Source organism: Mesoplodon bidens, assembly GCF_964165515.1.
Source record: "Mesoplodon bidens genome assembly, chromosome: 12".
Classification (NCBI taxonomy): domain Eukaryota; kingdom Metazoa; phylum Chordata; class Mammalia; order Artiodactyla; family Ziphiidae; genus Mesoplodon; species Mesoplodon bidens.
Genome location: NC_138168.1, coordinates 24,303,535 through 24,322,142, shown reverse-complemented (window position 1 = coordinate 24,322,142; position 18,608 = coordinate 24,303,535).

Genomic DNA, 18,608 nt, shown 5'->3' with positions numbered 1-18,608 from the left:
GCTAACTGAAGTGTTTCTTTGGAAGACACAAAGGAGATCAATGAAATAAATAAAAAGAGGCAAACTGCAACCTAAAAATGAACTTTCAGAATAACAGAATGTACTGTCTCCTTATCAGTCTCCTATCAGTGTGAGCTGGAGGAAGGAGGCTGGCCCTAGTCAACTTCAAAGACCGCTCTAAGTCTAAATTCAGATTCTTGACTTGCCCAAGGTAACCCAGCTAGTTAATAGCCAAGTTGACAACCAACACCTTCTATCCCTCTCTCAGTCCAGTGCTCAATCCACTGATAGTGTGGTGCCCCAATTTTTTTCCTGCAAAAATTTAAATTTCCTCAGAATTCATTAATCTATGGGAATGGGAAAGATCGTACAAACCAAATAACTTAAATCAACTATTTTTATACAAAAGTACAGTTTGGGCCCTGTTACTAATGGTTGATCAATTTAATTACATTAGTGCGACAGAGGCCTTAAGCAGAGTAAACTTCTCTGGGGCAACAGTAAGGTGTATTCTTTGGGGGTACATCTCAATTCTGATTTTTTATTCTCATCACTGATGTAGACTCGCAGTTTAAATTACATTTCTTCTTCAGAAATGAATGCAGAAACATTGCTCAGAGTCTGACCACACACCCAGAAATGTCAAGATAGTTTTGACATTCATGGACCTGTTTCCACACATCTGAATAAAGCTCAGTTTCTTGATGAGTTTTGTTTGCTTTTTTTTTTTTAATTTTTAATTGGCACATGGGATCTTAGTTCCCCAACCATGGATCGAACCCGCCCCCCCCCCCTGCAGTGGAAATGCGGACGGAGTCTTAACCACTGGACCGCCAGGGAAGTCCCAAGTTTTGTTTGCTTTAAATTCAGTCTGTTCCTTTGAAGATCAAGGCACACTGAGAGGTTAGGTGTGGGGTGATTCAGAAATATCCTAAGGTTTCACTCTTTTGTTCATTGAACAAATAGGTCCTGAATAGTTACCATGTGCAGGTACTGTCCTAAGCACTGAAGATACAGCCGTGAACCAAACGAACAAAATCCCTGCCCTTGTGGAGCTTACATTTTAGGAGGAGGAAAAGAAGGATAAATTATAAAGTATGTGAGAAATTATAAAGTATTTGAGAGAATGAGAAACAACATGAAAAAGAACACAGGACATTGGGAGTGGGTTTGGGGAGGGAGGTAAATACTGTTGTGATTTTTAAATAGAATTGACAGGATAGGCTTCAATGAGAAGGTGAGATTAAGCAAAGATTTACAGAGAGTGAGGGATTGAGCTATGGACATATCTGAGCAAAGGGCATTCCCAGGACAGCTGCCCAAAGACAGGTGCATGGTGTTAAAGAAAGAGAAGAAACATGGCATGTGGATCATGTCGGGTCTTACGCGTCATTGAAAGAATTTTGCTCTGAGTAAAATGTGAACCCGTGTAAAAGGAAATACAGAAACTGAAAGTGTGATTCATGTGCATCAAAACCTGTGAATCCTACCCCTATGGCCCAGATTGTAGTCTACCATTTACCATTAAAAGAAAACAGGGCTCATTGGAGAAATGACTGATTACAGAGCTGAGGCAAGAAATGTACAAGATGAGCCTTCTGCATCTTGCTATATAGTAGGAGAGCAAGAAAGCTATCAGACATTTGCGGTTGTGTGAAAAGAACTCAGGAGCCAACTTGGAGCATCTCCTACTGTCCAAATATGGAAATGTTGACTATTATCAAGGGTGATAACTACAATAGACTGAGATACATAAAATATGTTCAAATCTGTGAATTCATAATGATACCTTAAAAGAAAAGAAAAACTGATTTTGATGCTGTTAGAAGATGCTAGTGAACCAACTTATCAATTTCAGAACTGGCAAATAAGGGACTTTCCAACACCAACTGCAGTAACAAATAATCAGATTGAAAGTGAGAAAGGTTTTTTTTTTTGCGGTACTAGGCCTCTCACTGTTGTGGCCTCTCCCGTTGCGGAGCACAGGCTCCGGACGCGCAGGCTCAGCGGCCATGGCTCACGGGCCCAGCCGCTCCGCGGCATGTGGGATCCTCCCAGACCGGGGCACGAACCCGTGTGCCCCTGCATCGGCAGGCGGACTCTCAACCACTGCGCCACCAGGGAAGCCCCCAAGTGAAAAAGTTTTTTATTGATGTATCCCAGTTCGTAACTGAAAAAGATTGACAGAATATCACCATTTTGTAACATCTCTTGAATTAATGTACCAGCAGTGATCATCCATGTTGGCTAACATAAAAAAAAAAAAAAAAGGGCTTCCCTGGTGGCGCAGTGGTTGAGAGTCCGCCTGCCGATGCAGGCGACACGGGTTTGTGCCCCGGTTCGGGAGGATCCCACATGCCGTGGAGCGGTTGGGCCCGTGAGCCATGGCCGCTGAGCCGGCACATCCGGAGCCTGTGCTCTGCAACTGGAGAGGCCACAGCAGTGAGAGGCCCGCGTGGCAAAAAAAAAAAAAAGAGAGGGAACAGAGTCTAAGTGGCTGACTGGATGTTTTGGGGTCGTGTCAACAGCATGCTACTTGAAAATCTGCTTTCCACAGGAAATATGCTTTTTTTCCCAACAAAGATGATATATTTACAATAAATAATTTTTCCATCAAAGATTTTTTTTTCAACAAAGATGATATAATAATTCTTTCCAACAAAGATGATATATTTATCCGAAGATATTGGCACTTTCCATTGTGCAATAATGTCACATATTTGCAAGTTGTCTGATCAGGCTCCCCCAAAAGAGTTCCTTGGGGCTTCCCTGGTGGCGCAGTGGTTAAGAATCTGCCTGCCAATGGCAGGTTCGAGCCCTGGTCCGGGAAGATCCCACAAGCCTTGGAGCAACTAAGCCCGTGTACCACAACTACTGAGCCTGCACCCTAGAGCCCGTGAGCCACAACTACTGAGCCCACGTGCTACAACTACTGAAGCCGATGCGCCTAGAGCCTGTGCTCTACAACAAGAGAAGCCACCGCAATGAGAGGTTCGCGCACCGCAAGATGCTCGCCGCAACTAGAGAAAGCCCACGTGCACCAACGAAGACCCAATGCAGCCAAAAATAAATAAATAAAAACAAAATAAATAAATTTATCAAAAAAGAGTTCCTTGGGTGAGTCTAACAAAGAAAATCTAGAAAGCTAATTATTGACATGAATAAAATGACACGAGATTTATCACTTCAGCTTCAGTGGCATCTTGGGGAGGCGAGCTTGTTATATACAGTTTAAACGCTTCTATCAACTAGTGATATCAGTCCTGGCCATAGTACTGTTGTCTATCTTACTAAATAACCATATCTCAGGAAGTACAATACACTCAATCCATATTAATGTTTATTCTAGATCTATGGTTAATAGATGATTCATATAATAGTACCTCAAATTTCTTTGAACATTCTTCTTAACTTAGAATAAATATAACCTACTAAACTTATATTCCGTGAAATCCAAATATAAGAAACTGTCTCCTATGCAATTTTCAATTTGCCATTTACTTGGTATTTAAATTATTTATCAATTTTTAACTGAATAAAGAACAAATCTGCAGAACACAAACTTCCAGAGTAAGTAAAATATGTTTTTTTTTTTTCAATTTTAGGCATAGGGTTCTGGGGCATTTAAATGTACCTAATTTCCTAAAGGCTATAATTTTTTCTTTTTTACCTATTAAAAATTATAATTTTTTATAAAAAAGGTATCTTATAAGATAAAAATAAGGAAAACATTAAGCATAAAATTAAAATAACTCACAATTCCACCGTTTAGAGTTAAACCACTGTAAAAAAAATTTTAATATCTTTTTCTATGTAGATATAAATTTTAATAAAATTTAAATTTTACTGTATGGTTTGTTTTCCTGATTTTTTATTTAATATTCTATAATGACAATTTTCAATACCGTTAGAAATTCTTCTACTCATTGGCAACATGGAGAACATTTCCTTTTTTTTTTTGGCCGCGCAGTATCTTAGTTCCCCAGCCAGGGATCGAACTCCCGCCCCCGGCACTGAAAGCACCAAGTCCTAACCACTGGACTGCCAGGGAATTCCTAGGAACATTTCATTTTAATGGATATTTAATTCCCAAAGACTGGAAATTTCGATTGCTTTGGATTTTATCATGATGACAAATTATATAGCAGTAAAAATTCCAAACAGGGCTTCCCTGGTGGAGCAGTGGTTGAGAGTCCGCCTGCCGATGCAGGGAACACGGGTTCGTGACCCGGTCCGGGAAGATCCCACATGCCGCGGAGCGGCTGGGCCCGTGAGCCATGGCCGCTGAGCCTGCGTGTCCGGAGCCTGTGCTCCTCAACGGGAGAGGCCACAACAGTGAGAGGCCCGCCTACCGAAAAAAAAAAAATTGCAAACAGTAATGCTGCACTGGTTATCTCTGGATAGTGGGTTTATATTACCATCCAATAATTAAATGCCTCAGGTAACATATATTCTCACATTGATGTGCAGCCGTTCTAGTCCAAACTGCCTCCCAACAGGTGTCCTCTATCCTAATCTTCTTATTTATTTATTTATTATTGAAGTATTAGTTGATTTACAATGTGTTACTGCTGTAATTATCAGATGCAAACTAGTATATAAAGGATGGATAAACAACAAGGTCCTACTGTATAGCACAGGGAACTATATTCAATATCCTGTGATAAACCATAACGGAAAAGAATATGAAAAAGAATGTATATATATGTATAAGTGAGCCTTTTCCACCGTCCAGTCTACAGGGTAAGAAACTACTACACGTCCTTAACCGTGTTTTTGTGCCTTCCTTCTACCTCCTTGCACTAATTAAAATCTGGTTCTCCCCTCAGGGCACTGCTTCCCTTTGCAGGCTTCTTAAGTTCTCTCCTTCGGATGTAGAAGTTAAGGTCAATACCTTCCTTGCTTCCTACTGCCACTTCTTGACAATTATTCCTCTATTTTTATGTACAACCCCTTGATTTTTTTAGGCTCATCCCACCTGGCTTGCCACCCTTTGTCCTGACTTAAGGTTTTTATATTCCAACTTTCTAATTACTGCCCCTTATTGATTTTGAAGAGTTTGGGACCAGGTTTGCTGTCCTATTTTATGTCATCTGTCTCCAATGTCTACACATCAATGTCCAAACAATCTGGCTTCTCAGTTGTTTGACTTCCTCTACCCTATCCCTCCACACCCAACATTCTTATCTGGGATCCACTGGCCTCCGAGGAGCCATGGGTAGAATTCGAGGGGGTTATGAATGTGGACAGGGAAAATCTATGTCTTTATTTTCACTAAACACTAATTGAAGTTTAGCATTTCCTTCAATAATAAATGAATGCAATATACCACAGATTTATTAGCAGTACATACGGTGCTGTCAACCACAGAAAACACAGCTATTTTCATATATATTGCAGTTCATATCACATAGAAATACTTAAAAATGTTCACTTATGTTTATTTTTACCTAAAAATAATGCTCCTTTTTAAGCCTGCTGCTAGATCTTGTTTTTTAATGCAAAGAAGCACATTATCTTAGTCCATTCAGGGTGCTACAACAAAATACTACATATTAGGTAGCTTATAAACAGAGAAATTTATTTCTCACAGTTCTGGAGGCTGAAAGTCCAAGATCAGGGTGCCAACATGGTCGGGTGAAGGCTCTCTTCTGCGTCACAGACTTCTCATTGTATCTTCACATAGTGAAATGGGGTAAGAGAACTCTGTGGGGGGTCCCCCTTTTTTTTTTTTTTTTTTTTGGCCATGCCACTCAGCCTGTGGGATCTTCCCCAACTAGGGATCGAACCCAGGACCCCTGCATTGGGAGTGTGGAGTCTGAACCACTGCACTACCAGGGAAGCCCTCTGGGGTATCTTTTATAAAAGCACTAATCCCATTCATGGGAGCACCACCCTCATGACCCAATCACCTCTGGAAGGCTCAGCCTCCTAATACCATCACATCGGTGTTAGGATTCCAGTATTTGAGTTCTGAAGAGACACAAACATTCAGATCATAGCTACATTACTGTAGCACACATTTGGTTTGTTTAAATATTTTGGCAACTATATTTTAACGTAAGGGCTTTCATATGTCACCCCATATATTTTGTTTCATGCATTTAAAAATACTTTGAGACTGATTCCATAGGCTTCACCAGAGTGGCAAAGTAGTTCATGCACAAATAGTTGAGAACCTCTCATTATAGGACAGCTACATGTAAAAGAATGAAATTAGAACATTCTCATGAGTTCCCTGGTGGCCTAGTGGTTAGAATTCCGGGCTTTCACTGCCATGGCCCAGGTTCAATCCCTGGCCGGGGAACTGAGATCCTGCAAGCTGCGCAGCACAGCCAAAAACAAAACAGAACAAAAAACAAACACCATTCTCTAACATCATATAGGAAAGTAAACTCAAACTGGATTAAATACCTAAAGGTAAGACGGGAAACCATAAAAGTCCTAAAGGAAAACATAGGCAGAAACCTCTTTGACATAAATCATAGCAATATTTTTTTGGATCTGTCTTCCAAAGCAAAGGAAATAAAAGTAAAAATAAACAAATGGGACCTAATTAAACTTAAAAGCTTTTGCAGAGCAAAGGAAACCAATGACAAAACTAAAGGACAGCCTACTGAATGGGAGAAAATAATGGCAAGTGACATGACTGATAAGAAGTTCATATCCAAAATATATCAACAGCTTATGCAAATCAACATAAAAAAACCCAAACAACCTCATTGAAAATGGGCAGAAGACCTGAACAGACATTTTTCCAAAGAAGACATGCAGATGGCCAACAGCCACATGAAAAGATGCTCAACATCGCTAATCATCAGAGAAATGCAAATCAAAACCACAATGAAATGTAGTTCTCAGCATCACATATCACATTGTTGATAGCCATTCTCACACCTGTCACAATGGCTATCATCAAAAAGAGCACAAATAACAAAAGTTGGCGAGGATGTGGAGAAAAGGGAACCTTCTTCATTCACTCTTGGTGGGAATGTAAATTGGTGCAGCCACTGTGGAAATCAGTATGGAGGTTCTCAAAAAACTAAAAATAGAACTACCATATGACCCAGCACTGCCACTCTTGGGTATATATCTGAAAAAAACCAAAAACACTAATTAGAAAAGATACATGCAGCCTAATGTTCATAGCAGCATTGTTAATAATAGCCAAGATATGGAAGCAACCTAAGTGTCCATCAACAGATGAATGGATAAATAGAACAGAGATGGGGACTTCCCTGGTGGTCTACTGGTTAAGACTCCGCACTCCCTATACAGGAGGCCCAGGTTCCATCCCTGGTCAGGGAACTAGATCCCACATGCTGCATCTAAAGATCCACACAACTAAAGAGGTAGCACGCAGCAACGAAGATCCCGTATGCCGCAACTAAGACCTGGTGCAGCCAAATAAATAAATAAATAAATAAATAAATATTTTTTAGAAAAGAGGATAATGATGAATGGATAAAGAGGATACACACACACACACACACACACACACCCCTACCTACAGTGTAATACATAGCCATAAAAAAGAATGAAATTTTGCAATTCGCAATAACATGGATGGACTTGGAGGGTATTATGCTAAGTGAAATAAGCCAGACAGAGAATGACAAATACTCTATGCTATCACTTATATTTGGAATCTAAAAAATACATCAAACTAGTGAATATAACAAACTAGAAACAGAGTCACAGACACAGAGAACAAACTGGCAGTTACCAGGGGGCAGAGGGAAGGTGGGAAGAGGCAACATAGGGGTAGGGGATTAAGAGGTACAAACTACTATGCACAAAATAAATAAGCTACAAGGATATATTGTACAACACAGGGAATATAGCCAATATTTTATAATAACGATAAATGGAGTATAACCTTTAAAATTGTGAATCACTGTATTGTACACCTGTAACTTATACAGCAACTATACTTCAATTGAAAAAAAAAAAAGAACCTCTCATTACATATCAGTGGGCTTCTCATTGCAATATTTCTTATCCCCTTATCCCTGTTTTCTTTCCTTGGTTACTACTTGGCAATACCCCAACTACAGATGAATCCAACCATTTGCCTTGCTGCAGAAATCACAGAGCAGGGCAGATTTGTGCCACTATACGTTCATGGTCTCCAACCCCAAGCAGGCCCTCAATGCGACTAAGCACTCTTCTTTTCCCTTGTCAGTTTTCCTTCCCATTTCTGACTTTCTTTCTCCTCCACACCTCTTAACTCTTCCCTCCTCTGCCTCAACTTTCCCCTCACCTCGGCAGAGATTTCACCCTCCTGTTCATGGAGAATTTTGAAGACTTCAGATGACAATTTCCTTACACCAACCATTATATGTATCCACTGTTTTTTTTTTTTCCTTCTCTCTTACTGCAATGGAAAGGTGTCCCTCCTCTGATCTAAGGCAAATTCCTCTTCCAGTTCTCCAAATCACATTCATTCATTCAACAGTTATTAAATCAGGATTTGCCCCCCCCCAAAAAAAGACATGTTGAAGTCCTAAACCCTAGTACCTCAAAATGTGACATCACTTGGAAATAGGGTCGTTGCAGGTATAATTAGTTAAGATGAGGTCATACTGGAGTAGGGTGAAGCCCTACTCCAATATGACTGGTGTCCTTATAAGAAGATGGTCATATAAAAACAGACACAGAGGGCTTCCCTGGTGATGCAGTGGTTGAGAGTCCGCCTGCTGATGCAGGGGACACGGGTTCGTGCCCCGGTCTGGGAAGATCCCACATGTCACAGAGCGGCTGGGCCTGTGAGCCATGGCCGCTGAGCCTGTGCGTCCGGAGCCTGTGCTCCACAACGGGAGAGGCCACAACAGTGAGAGGCCCGCATACAGCAAAAAAAAAAAAAAAAACAGACACAGAGAGAATGTCATGGGGCAATGAAGGCAGAGATTAGAGTATATGGTTGCAAGTCAAGGAAAGCCAAAGATTGCCCACTTACCACCAGAAGCTAGGAAGAGGCACGGAAGGTTTCAGAGGGAGCATGACCATGACAACACTTTGATTTTAGACTTCTGACCTCCAGAACTGTGAGATAACAAATTTCTGTTGTTTCAAGCCACCCAGTTTGTGGTACTTTGCTAAACCTTCTCTGGCCCCTAAATCCAGGTGAGTCATTCTTCTTAAGAGCTCTAACAGCATGTTTCCCCTATTACTGAACTCAGATGACTTTTGGTCTTGTGAGGGAAGGGACAATGTTCATTTGTATCTCCATTGTTGAGCACAAAATCTGGCATTCAGCAAGTGCTCAAAAATAATATTGCATTAAGGGCTTCCCTGGTGGCGCAGTGGTTGAGAGTCCACCTGCCGATGCAGGGGACGCGGGTTCGTGCCCCAGTCCGGGAAGATCCCACATGCCACGGAGCACCTAGGCCCGTGAGCCATGGCCGCTGAGCCTGCGCGTCCGGAGCCTGTGCTCCGCAACGGGAGAGGCCACAACAGTGAGACGCCCGCGTAACGCTAATAATAATATTGCATTAAATTAAATTTTTTTTCCTGTTTTCTATGTAGAGTACATTACACTATTACCTATACACCCCCTTGGGCTTGAATATTTTCAAGGTCTATGATTATTTTCTTAGGATAAAGCCCTAGAAGTAAAACTGTAACTGGATAATAGAATATAATCATTTTAAAGTCCTTGACATATATTGCTAACTTCATTTCCAGATGTTTATTTTCCTGGATTTATTTAGGAAATATTGACAATTTTTACAATATTCAGTCAGTCTCATCCAGAGCTATGCTCTTTCTCTCCGTTTATATGTCTTATTTTTATGTTACTTAAGGTAAATTTTGTAATTTTTCTAATATATGATCTTCATATTTCTTTTAAAGGTAACTAAATGTTTTATATGTTTGTGTATGCCTATGTGTGTAAATATACACATATGTGAAATCATTTCTATTGCAAATCAGAAGTCTTTTCCACCATACTTTTATTACTAGCTATTGCTGGTATATAGGAAATCTAATGTGTTGGTGATTGCTTTCTTATCTCGCTACTTCAGTGACCTTTCTTACTAGTAATAAAAGTATACAACTTTATCATCTGTAAATAATGATACATTTATTTTCTCTTTTCCACAGTTATGCTTCTTATTTGTTTCATATCTCATTTTAATTGCTAGAATTTCCAGCACTTGTTAGATAATGGTAATAAGGACAGGTTTCCTTTTGTATGCCTTACTTTAATGGAAACACTAATATTTCAGTGTTCAGTGTGATATTGCCTGGATTTCACGAAAGTATTCTTTGTTATTGTAAGAAAGTTTTATTCAGTTTCTAGGTTACTATTATTAAAATTCAAAAGTAGGGCTTCCCTGGTGGCTCAGTGGTTGAGAGTCTGCCTGCCGATGCAGGGGACACAGGTTCGTGACCCGGTCCAGGAGGATCTGACATGGCGCGGAGCAGCTGGGCCCTGTGAGCCATGGCCGCTGAGCCTGCACATCCGGAGCCTGTGCTCCGCAACGGGAGAGGCCACAACAGTGAGAGGTCCGCGTACCGAAAAAAAAAATTTTTTCAAAAGTAGATATTATTTTTATCAGACACCCTTTTATCATCTAACTAAATGAATATATAGCTTCCTCCTTTTGACTTATTGATGTGATGTAATAGAGGAGGTATTTAGAGATAAACTCTACTGTTTTTTTCTTTTTAATCAATTGTAGAATTTAACTTGTAAGTACTTATTTTATTTAGGATTCTAATATTTCTTTTCATAATGGAAATTGGTCTGCTTGTGTGTGTGTGTGTGTGTGTGTGTGTGCGCGCGCTCATGCATGTGTACTCTGTCAGGTTTTATATCACGATTTTATATCATGATGCTTTTATAAAATGAACTAAGAAACTTTCCTTCTTTTTCTATTTTTTGTAACAGTTTATATAACATTGTAATTATATAGTCCAAGAAAGAATCCGCTCTTCAAACTATCTAGGCCAAAAACCCTTTGCGGGGTTATAAATTCTTTTTCAATTTCTCTCCTAGGTTTTAAGTCTCTATTTTCTACTTCACTTAATTTTGATATATTTTTCCAGAAACTTTTCAATTTTATCAATATTTGCAAACCTATATCCAGGTATTATGAAGTAGTACACAAATATTCATCATTAAAAATAATCTTTGTTCTTCTACTATCATTCTTTATTTGCTGAAGTGTGTTTTCACCCTCTTTCCCTAAACAGACTGCCTGACATTTATTTGCATTACTCTTTCTTTAAAAGGAAAGATAGTTTGGGGGTATATATATCAATTACATTCTTCTTTTACTTTTCAATTAATGTTTTCTGGTTTTCCTTTTTAAATTTATCTTACATTATTTCATAGTTCTTTATTTCTGATAGGAATGTTATGCTTAGTTCATTTATTTTCATTCTATATTTTTCCGAAGTGGAAACATGGAATATTATATAAATTTGCCTCTAAGTGCAGCTTTGGCTGCAGTCTAAATTTTGCTGTAAATATTACACTGCAAATTGGCTTTGGCTTTGGAATTAGGCTAAAATATGCCATTACACTATTATTACATTTCATGTTTAGCTTGTGGGTGACTGAATTGTCTAATGCAGACTTCAAAAGAATTCAAGGTATCTCTGAACTCGTGTGCAACCAATGACCATGTGGTCAAAATATTACCATCATCTTATTTTTATTTATATTTTTTACCATCATCTTTAATCAGAGTAAGTACATCAGTAATGTGAACAAGCCTTGTCATTTGGACATATTTTTAACATCTGAATATAGGACAAGCATTCTAGATGTTTCCTGTAGTAAAAAACTATTCAATATGCTTTATATGTTGCAATTCTGTCAGTTGAAGGATATGAATATATTTATTATTGTAAGAGTATAATATTGCAATAATTGATGATGATTGTGAAAGGTAGGTAAAGGTGTCCAAAATATACGTATTAAGTGAAAAAATCAAGTTATATTAATAATATTATATATATAATAGGAAACCATTATTGTCAAATATATGAATATAATATTAGTATCTGGAGAGAGAAAATCAGAAGAAATATATACCGTTTGTATTTTTATACAGTAACCATCTCTGGCAATGAAGTTATAGGACATTTTACCCTCTATTTTATATATTTATATAATGCTTGAATTTTTATCAGGATCATATGTTATCTTTTATAATAAAAAACAATAAAATATATTTAAAATAAAAGCAGGACTGAGGATATACAGGTTAGTAGCCTGATAAGCTATATGATTCTCTTTCTCTTCTTGGAAGATTCTGTGGTTCAGTTATCTAGGATGTTTATTTCCTCACATTTTTCTTGCTGGCCTTTTAACCACTTGACTTACCACTATGCATATACAAGGAGAGAAGAACTAGTCAATTATGTTATGTTTTATCAGCTATGATGAAAAAATTGACAAAATAATGTAATTGATTCATATAAATGGTTAAATCGTAAATGGGTGTGTTCTAATTGGCCATTTTGTGCTAGATCAAGGAACTCAATTTAGCCAAATAAAGAAAATATTACTTAAAGGACACATAGGATGGGGTGGGCATTCATAGGAGGGGACTGAGGAATCTGAGACTCAATGATAGAATGATTGTCCAGTCAACACCTACAAGATCTGGACCTGGCGAGGACACAGGACCAAGGAGGCTCAAAGGCCTGATGGTTTGTGCCTCCTCTCTTGCTGTGTGTGACCTTTCTCAGACTATCTTTGCCCATCTCTGGATATTTGCTTTATTTTCCTTCTGCTTTCCATTGTTCTATTCCATCCATCTCTACTATTTACATCTATTCTCTTCTCTCTTGCCTTCTCCAAAACCTTTCTCCTTTTTTCAACTCCTCTCTCCTCAACATTTTTCTTTCTATTGGACCTCATCCACAGGTATATATGTGTATATACAAGATAGAAAGATATCTATCTATATCTATATCTATCTATATATAGATAGATAGATATCACCCATCTTAAAAACCAAAGCAAACAAACAAAGACAAGCCAAAAAAAAAAAAAAAACCTATCCTGAACCCACATCCCCCTTAAGCAACCAACCATCTCTCTGGGCCCTTTCCCAAAGGCCCCGAAAGAACGGTCTGCCTGTGCTGCCTCCACGTCCCCTCTCTTTGGCCCCTTACACAACTCTAATCTGGCTCTTGCCAGCATGTCACTCCTGAAACTGCTCTTCTTAAGAAGTTCTATTCCAGTCTTACCCCAAATTCTTTTTTTAATGTTGTTTTAAATTTTTATTTATTTACTTTTGGGTCTGTTGGGTCTTTGTTGCTGTGTGCAGCCTTTCTCCAGTTGCAGTGAGCGGGGGCTACTCTTCATTGCTGCACATGGGCTTTCTCTAGTTGCAGCGAGCGGGGGCTACTCTTCGTTGCGGTGCATGGGCTTCTCATTATGGTGGCTTCTCTGGTTGCGGAGCACGGGCTCTAGGCAGGCTGGCTTCAGTAGTTGCAGCACGCAGCCTCAGTAGTTGTGGCTTGCAGGCTCTAGAGTGCAGGCTCAGTAGTTGTGGTGCACGGGCTTAGTTGCTCTGCAGCATGTGGGATCTTCCCGGAGCAGGGCTCAAACCCATGTCCCCTGCATTGGTAGGCGGATTCTTAACCACCGCGCCACCACCTTACTCCAGTTCTTTTTTTTTTTTTTTTTTTTTTTTTTTTTTTTTTTTTTTTTTTGGCTGTATGTGGGCCTCTCACTGTTGTGGCCTCTCCCCTTGTGGAGCACAGGCTCCGGACGCCAGGCTCAGCGGCCATGGCTCACGGGCCCAGCTGCTCCACAGCATGTGGGATCTTCCCGAACCGGGGCACGAACCCGTGTCCCCTGCATCGGCAGGCGGACTCTCAACCACTGCGCCACCAGGGAAGCCCTCCAGTTCTTAACTGCATTCACTCAACATAGTTGACCACTTCCTCCTTAAACACCCTCCTTTCTTTTCTGAAACATTGCTCTCTCTTGGTTTTTCTCCTACCTCTTTGGTCATTCCATCTCATGCTTCTTTACAGGCTTCTCGCCTACTCATTCTCTATAAATTGATCTTTCTGGGGATCAATCCTTGGACTTCCTGTCCTTGATCTTTTCCTACTCTTCTACCTCAGTGATTTTATCCGTTCACATGGCTTTAAATACATTTATTACAAGACAATTTTAAATGCAAATGGATTGTTCTAGATCAGTGCTGTGCAATATAACTTTCTGTGATGATGGAAATGTTCTGTATCCGTGCTGTCCAGTACCATGGTCAGTAGCTACATGTGGCTAGTGAGCACTTGACAGGTGGCCAGTGTGACTGAAGGACTGCATTTTAGAGTTTATTCAATTTCAATTAATTTAATTTGCCACATGGGATTGGCGGCTATGGTACTGGACAGTTTGGCTCCAGATTAAAAGAAACTGAAGAAACATTAAAAAAAAAAAAAAAAGCTACCCAAGAACTTGGTTAAACGTAGTGAAAAAGAGATGCAGAGGTGGGTTTTAGCTTGATCTCTCTCTTCCCTGGTACATATCTAGCTCTTTTTCCCAACTGTCAACACTGAAAACCAACAGTGACTCCAAGCCTGCCACCCACCACAAAACAGCCTTCCACATAGCTCTCCACTAGTTCTCCTTCATGGTCCCCTCCCACGCCAGCAACTGGATGTGCTAGGCTTCCCAGATTCCCCTGCAAGGTCTCCTTATTCACCCAGGCTTCAGAAGGGCTGGTTAGTGACTCAGCTCTCCTTCTCCAACTCTCCTTTTGGACCATTGCTTCTCCCAGCATATGAATTCTTATTCCTATGAGAAACCCCTGATTCCAGAATCCTCGTCATGACTCTGCTTCTCTCCTTGACTCCTAACTGATAGGTTCTTGACAAATGTTACCCTATGTCTTCACCAGCTCAGCAAACGGCACCAACATCCATCAATTGCTTCCTCAACTCCCTACCATCAGCCTATCACTAAGTCCTTTGCAAACTAGGTTCAAAATACACGTTGAGGGGGGCTTCCCTGGTGGCACAGTGGTTGGGAGTCCGCCTGCTGATGCAGGGGTCGTGGGTTTGTGCCCCGGTCTGGGAGGGTCCCGCATGCCGCGGAGCGGCTGGGCCCATGAGCCATGGCCGCTGGGCCTGCATGTCCAGAGCCTGTGCTCCGCAACGGGAGAGGCCACGGCAGTGGGAGGCCCATGTACTGAAAAAAAAAAAAAAGAAACACGTTGAGGGGCTTCCCTGGTGGTGCAGTGGTTAAGAATCCGCCTGCCAATGCAGGGGACATGGGTTTGAGCCCTGCTCCAGGAAGATCCCACATGCTGCAGAGCAACTAAGCCCGTGCACCACAACTACTGAGCCTGCTCTCTAGAGCCCGCGAGCCACAACTACTGAAGCCCACGAGCCACAACTACTGAAGCCTGCATGCCTAGAACCCGTGCTCTGGAACAAGAGAAGCCACTGCAATGAGAAGCCCACACACCGCAACGAAGAGTAGCCCCCGCTCGCCTCAACTAGAGAAAGCCCGCGCGCAGCAATGAAGACCCAACGCAGCCAAAAATAATAAATAAAAAAATAATAAATAAATTTATATTAAAATAATACACATTGAGTATGTCCACTTCTCTCCATTTCCTCTGCAATAACCTTGTCCAAGTAACTCCTATCCCTTACCTGTTTCCATGTCCATTGTCAACCCCCAACTTCTCTTCCGTTTCTAAATACTAATTTTAAACATTGGAAACATTTCAATGGCTTCCTATCATACTTACTTATATAGTCCTGCATAATCTGTCTCCCACCAACTTCTTCAAACTCATCTTGAGCCACTGTCTCCCTTACCAAATATGCTCCAGCCACACTGGCATCTTTTCAGGAAAGGCCATGCTTTTTCTCCTCTCAGAGTTTTCGCACACGCTATTCATTCTGCCTGGAATATTCTTCCAGCCCCACTTCATTCCTCACTTTAAACATCACTTCCTCAGAAATGCTTTCCTTGACCAACCCAATGTAACACTATACTACGTTAATTTCTTCTTTGCATTGATCACATTTTATAAATATTTAATTAATTTACTTATTCTCTCTCTCTGTCTCTCTTTCTCTCTGTCTCTCTCTCTTTTTTCTCACTTAGCTGTGATCTCCATGAAGGCAAAAGACATTTCTGCTTTACTCATCTGGTGCTTCAGTAAGTGCCTTGCGCATAACTGGTGCTCAAAATATATTTGTGGAATGATAAATATAGTGAGGGGATTCCTCTTAGCTTCTGCTTATTTATGGTTTCTGCTTCCTCATAATTTTAGTTTGACATGACCTCTCATGGCCCCAGCTCTAACTCCCTCTTCAAGACACTGACTCTATCTTTGGTTCTGCTCTAGGTATGGTCTGGTACCTGATGCTGATCCAATTAGTTGTGACAAGGCAGGGGTGAGCGTGCAGAGTAAAAATGTGACAGCCTAGGCTGCTGCTTTAGCAGGGCTTTGGGGTAAGGTTACCCTTGGGAAGAGCTTTGAGACACAACATGATGACATGTTCAGTGAAAAAATTATTACTAAATTTTCCTTTTTTGTGCCTCAATTCATCTTGAATATCTGAACAACCAAAGGTTGCTTATATTCTGAGACTCCATTCAGAGTAGAGTGGGAATACTTTGACAGAAACATTCTTTCAGTTTATGTTTACATAATCCTTGTTCTTTTTGTCGTTACTTGTATAAAATCTGTGGCTTCTTGTAATTTAATCCATCAACCCCATTGTAAATTTTAAAATGCAAACAGCTAAAATGAGACTAAACTTCTAATTTAAAAAAAAAAAGCTAAAAGCAATAAAAAGGATACCTAGCATTTCAAGTGTATTTAAAATGTCAGGACCTTGGGACTTCCCTGGTGGTGGACTTCCCAGTGGTTAAGAATCCAACTCCCAATGCAGGGGACGCGGGTTCCATACCTGGTCAGTGAGCTAGATCCCACATGCATGCCGCACCTAAGGAGCACACGTGCCACAACTAAGGAGGCCGCCTGCCACAACTAAGACCCAGCACAACCAAAATAAATAAAATAAATAAAACTTTTAAAAAATGTTACTATAAAATATTAGGACCTTAGAAATTAATAGATTTTATTTTTCTAGAGTGTTTTTAGATTTAAGAAAAATGAGCAGAAAGTACAGTTTCCATATATCCTTCTCCCGCCCCTTTCTCCTATTATTAACATTGTACATTAGTTGGTACGTTTGTTACAATTGACAAACCAACATTGATTCATTGTTATAAACTTAAGTCCATAGTTTACATTAGGGTTTACTCTTTATGTTGTACATTCTATGGGTTTTGCCGAATGTATATGTATCCACTGTTATAGTATCATACAGAATAGTTTCACTGCCCTAAAAATTCCCTGTGTTACACCTATTTAACCCTCCCTCTCTCCCCCTGAACCCCTGACAACCACTGATCTTTTTTTTTTTTTTTTTTTTTTTTGCGGTACGCGGGCCTCTCACTGCTGTGGCCTCTCCCGTTGCAGAGCACAGGCTCTGGACGCGCAGGCTCAGCGGCCATGGCTCACGGGCCCAGCCGCTCCGCGGCATGTGGGATCTTCCCGGACTGGGGCACGAACCCATGTCCCCTGCATCAGCAGGCGGACTCTCAACCACTGCGCCAGCAGGGAAGCCCTCCCTTGCTCATTTTAAAACTGAGTTGTTTGCTTTCTTATGGTTGAGCTTTAAGAGTTCTTTGTATATTTTGGATACTAATTCTTTAACAGATATGTGTTTTCCAAAGATTTCCCCCCAGTCTGTAGCTTTTCTTTTCATTCTCTTGTGCAGTGTCTTTGCAGAGCAGAAGTTTTAAATTTTAACATATCAGCCATTCAATTACCATGAGAAAGAGATGTTGCAAAAACTTTCTTGATTATTAGAAAGAGTGGATTGAATGACTTCCACAGTCTCTTTTGACTCTAGGTTTTTTTTTTTTTTACATCTTTATTGGAGTATAATTGCTTAACAATGGTGTGTTAGTTTCTGCTTTATAACAAAATGAATCAGTTATACATATACATATGTTCCCATATCCCCTCCCTCTTGCGTCTCCCTCCTACCCTCCCTATCCCACCCCTCCAGGCGGTCACAAAGCACTGAGCTGATCTCCCTGTGCTATGCGGCTGCTTCCCACTAGCTATCTACCTTACGTTTGGTAGTGTATATATGTCCTATATATGGATTTAAGAAAAAAAATGTCATGAAGAACATAGGGGTAAGACAGGAATAAAGACACAGACCTACTAGAGAATGGACTTGAGGATATGGGGAGGGGGAAGGGTAAGCTTTGACTCTAGGTTTTTATGGTTCTGTGAAAAGAACAATGGTGTGAATTTTTCCCATATGAATTCTAGCCCCCTCTTCTCATTATAACATTAATATATGGTAATTGCAAAAAGTTTAGAAAATATAGAAAAGAAGAAAATATGATATTAAAAAAACAGTTTGGCATTTAATAGTGGAAGAATTTGGATGACGAGCAAAACAGGCAAACAGGCATGACTTTATGCTTGGCTTTGATTAATTGCAACTTAACAGGTCTCCATTTTCTTACTAATTCAAAGGTTACATGGATGGAAAAACAGTAATGAGGCCCATAAATAATTAAC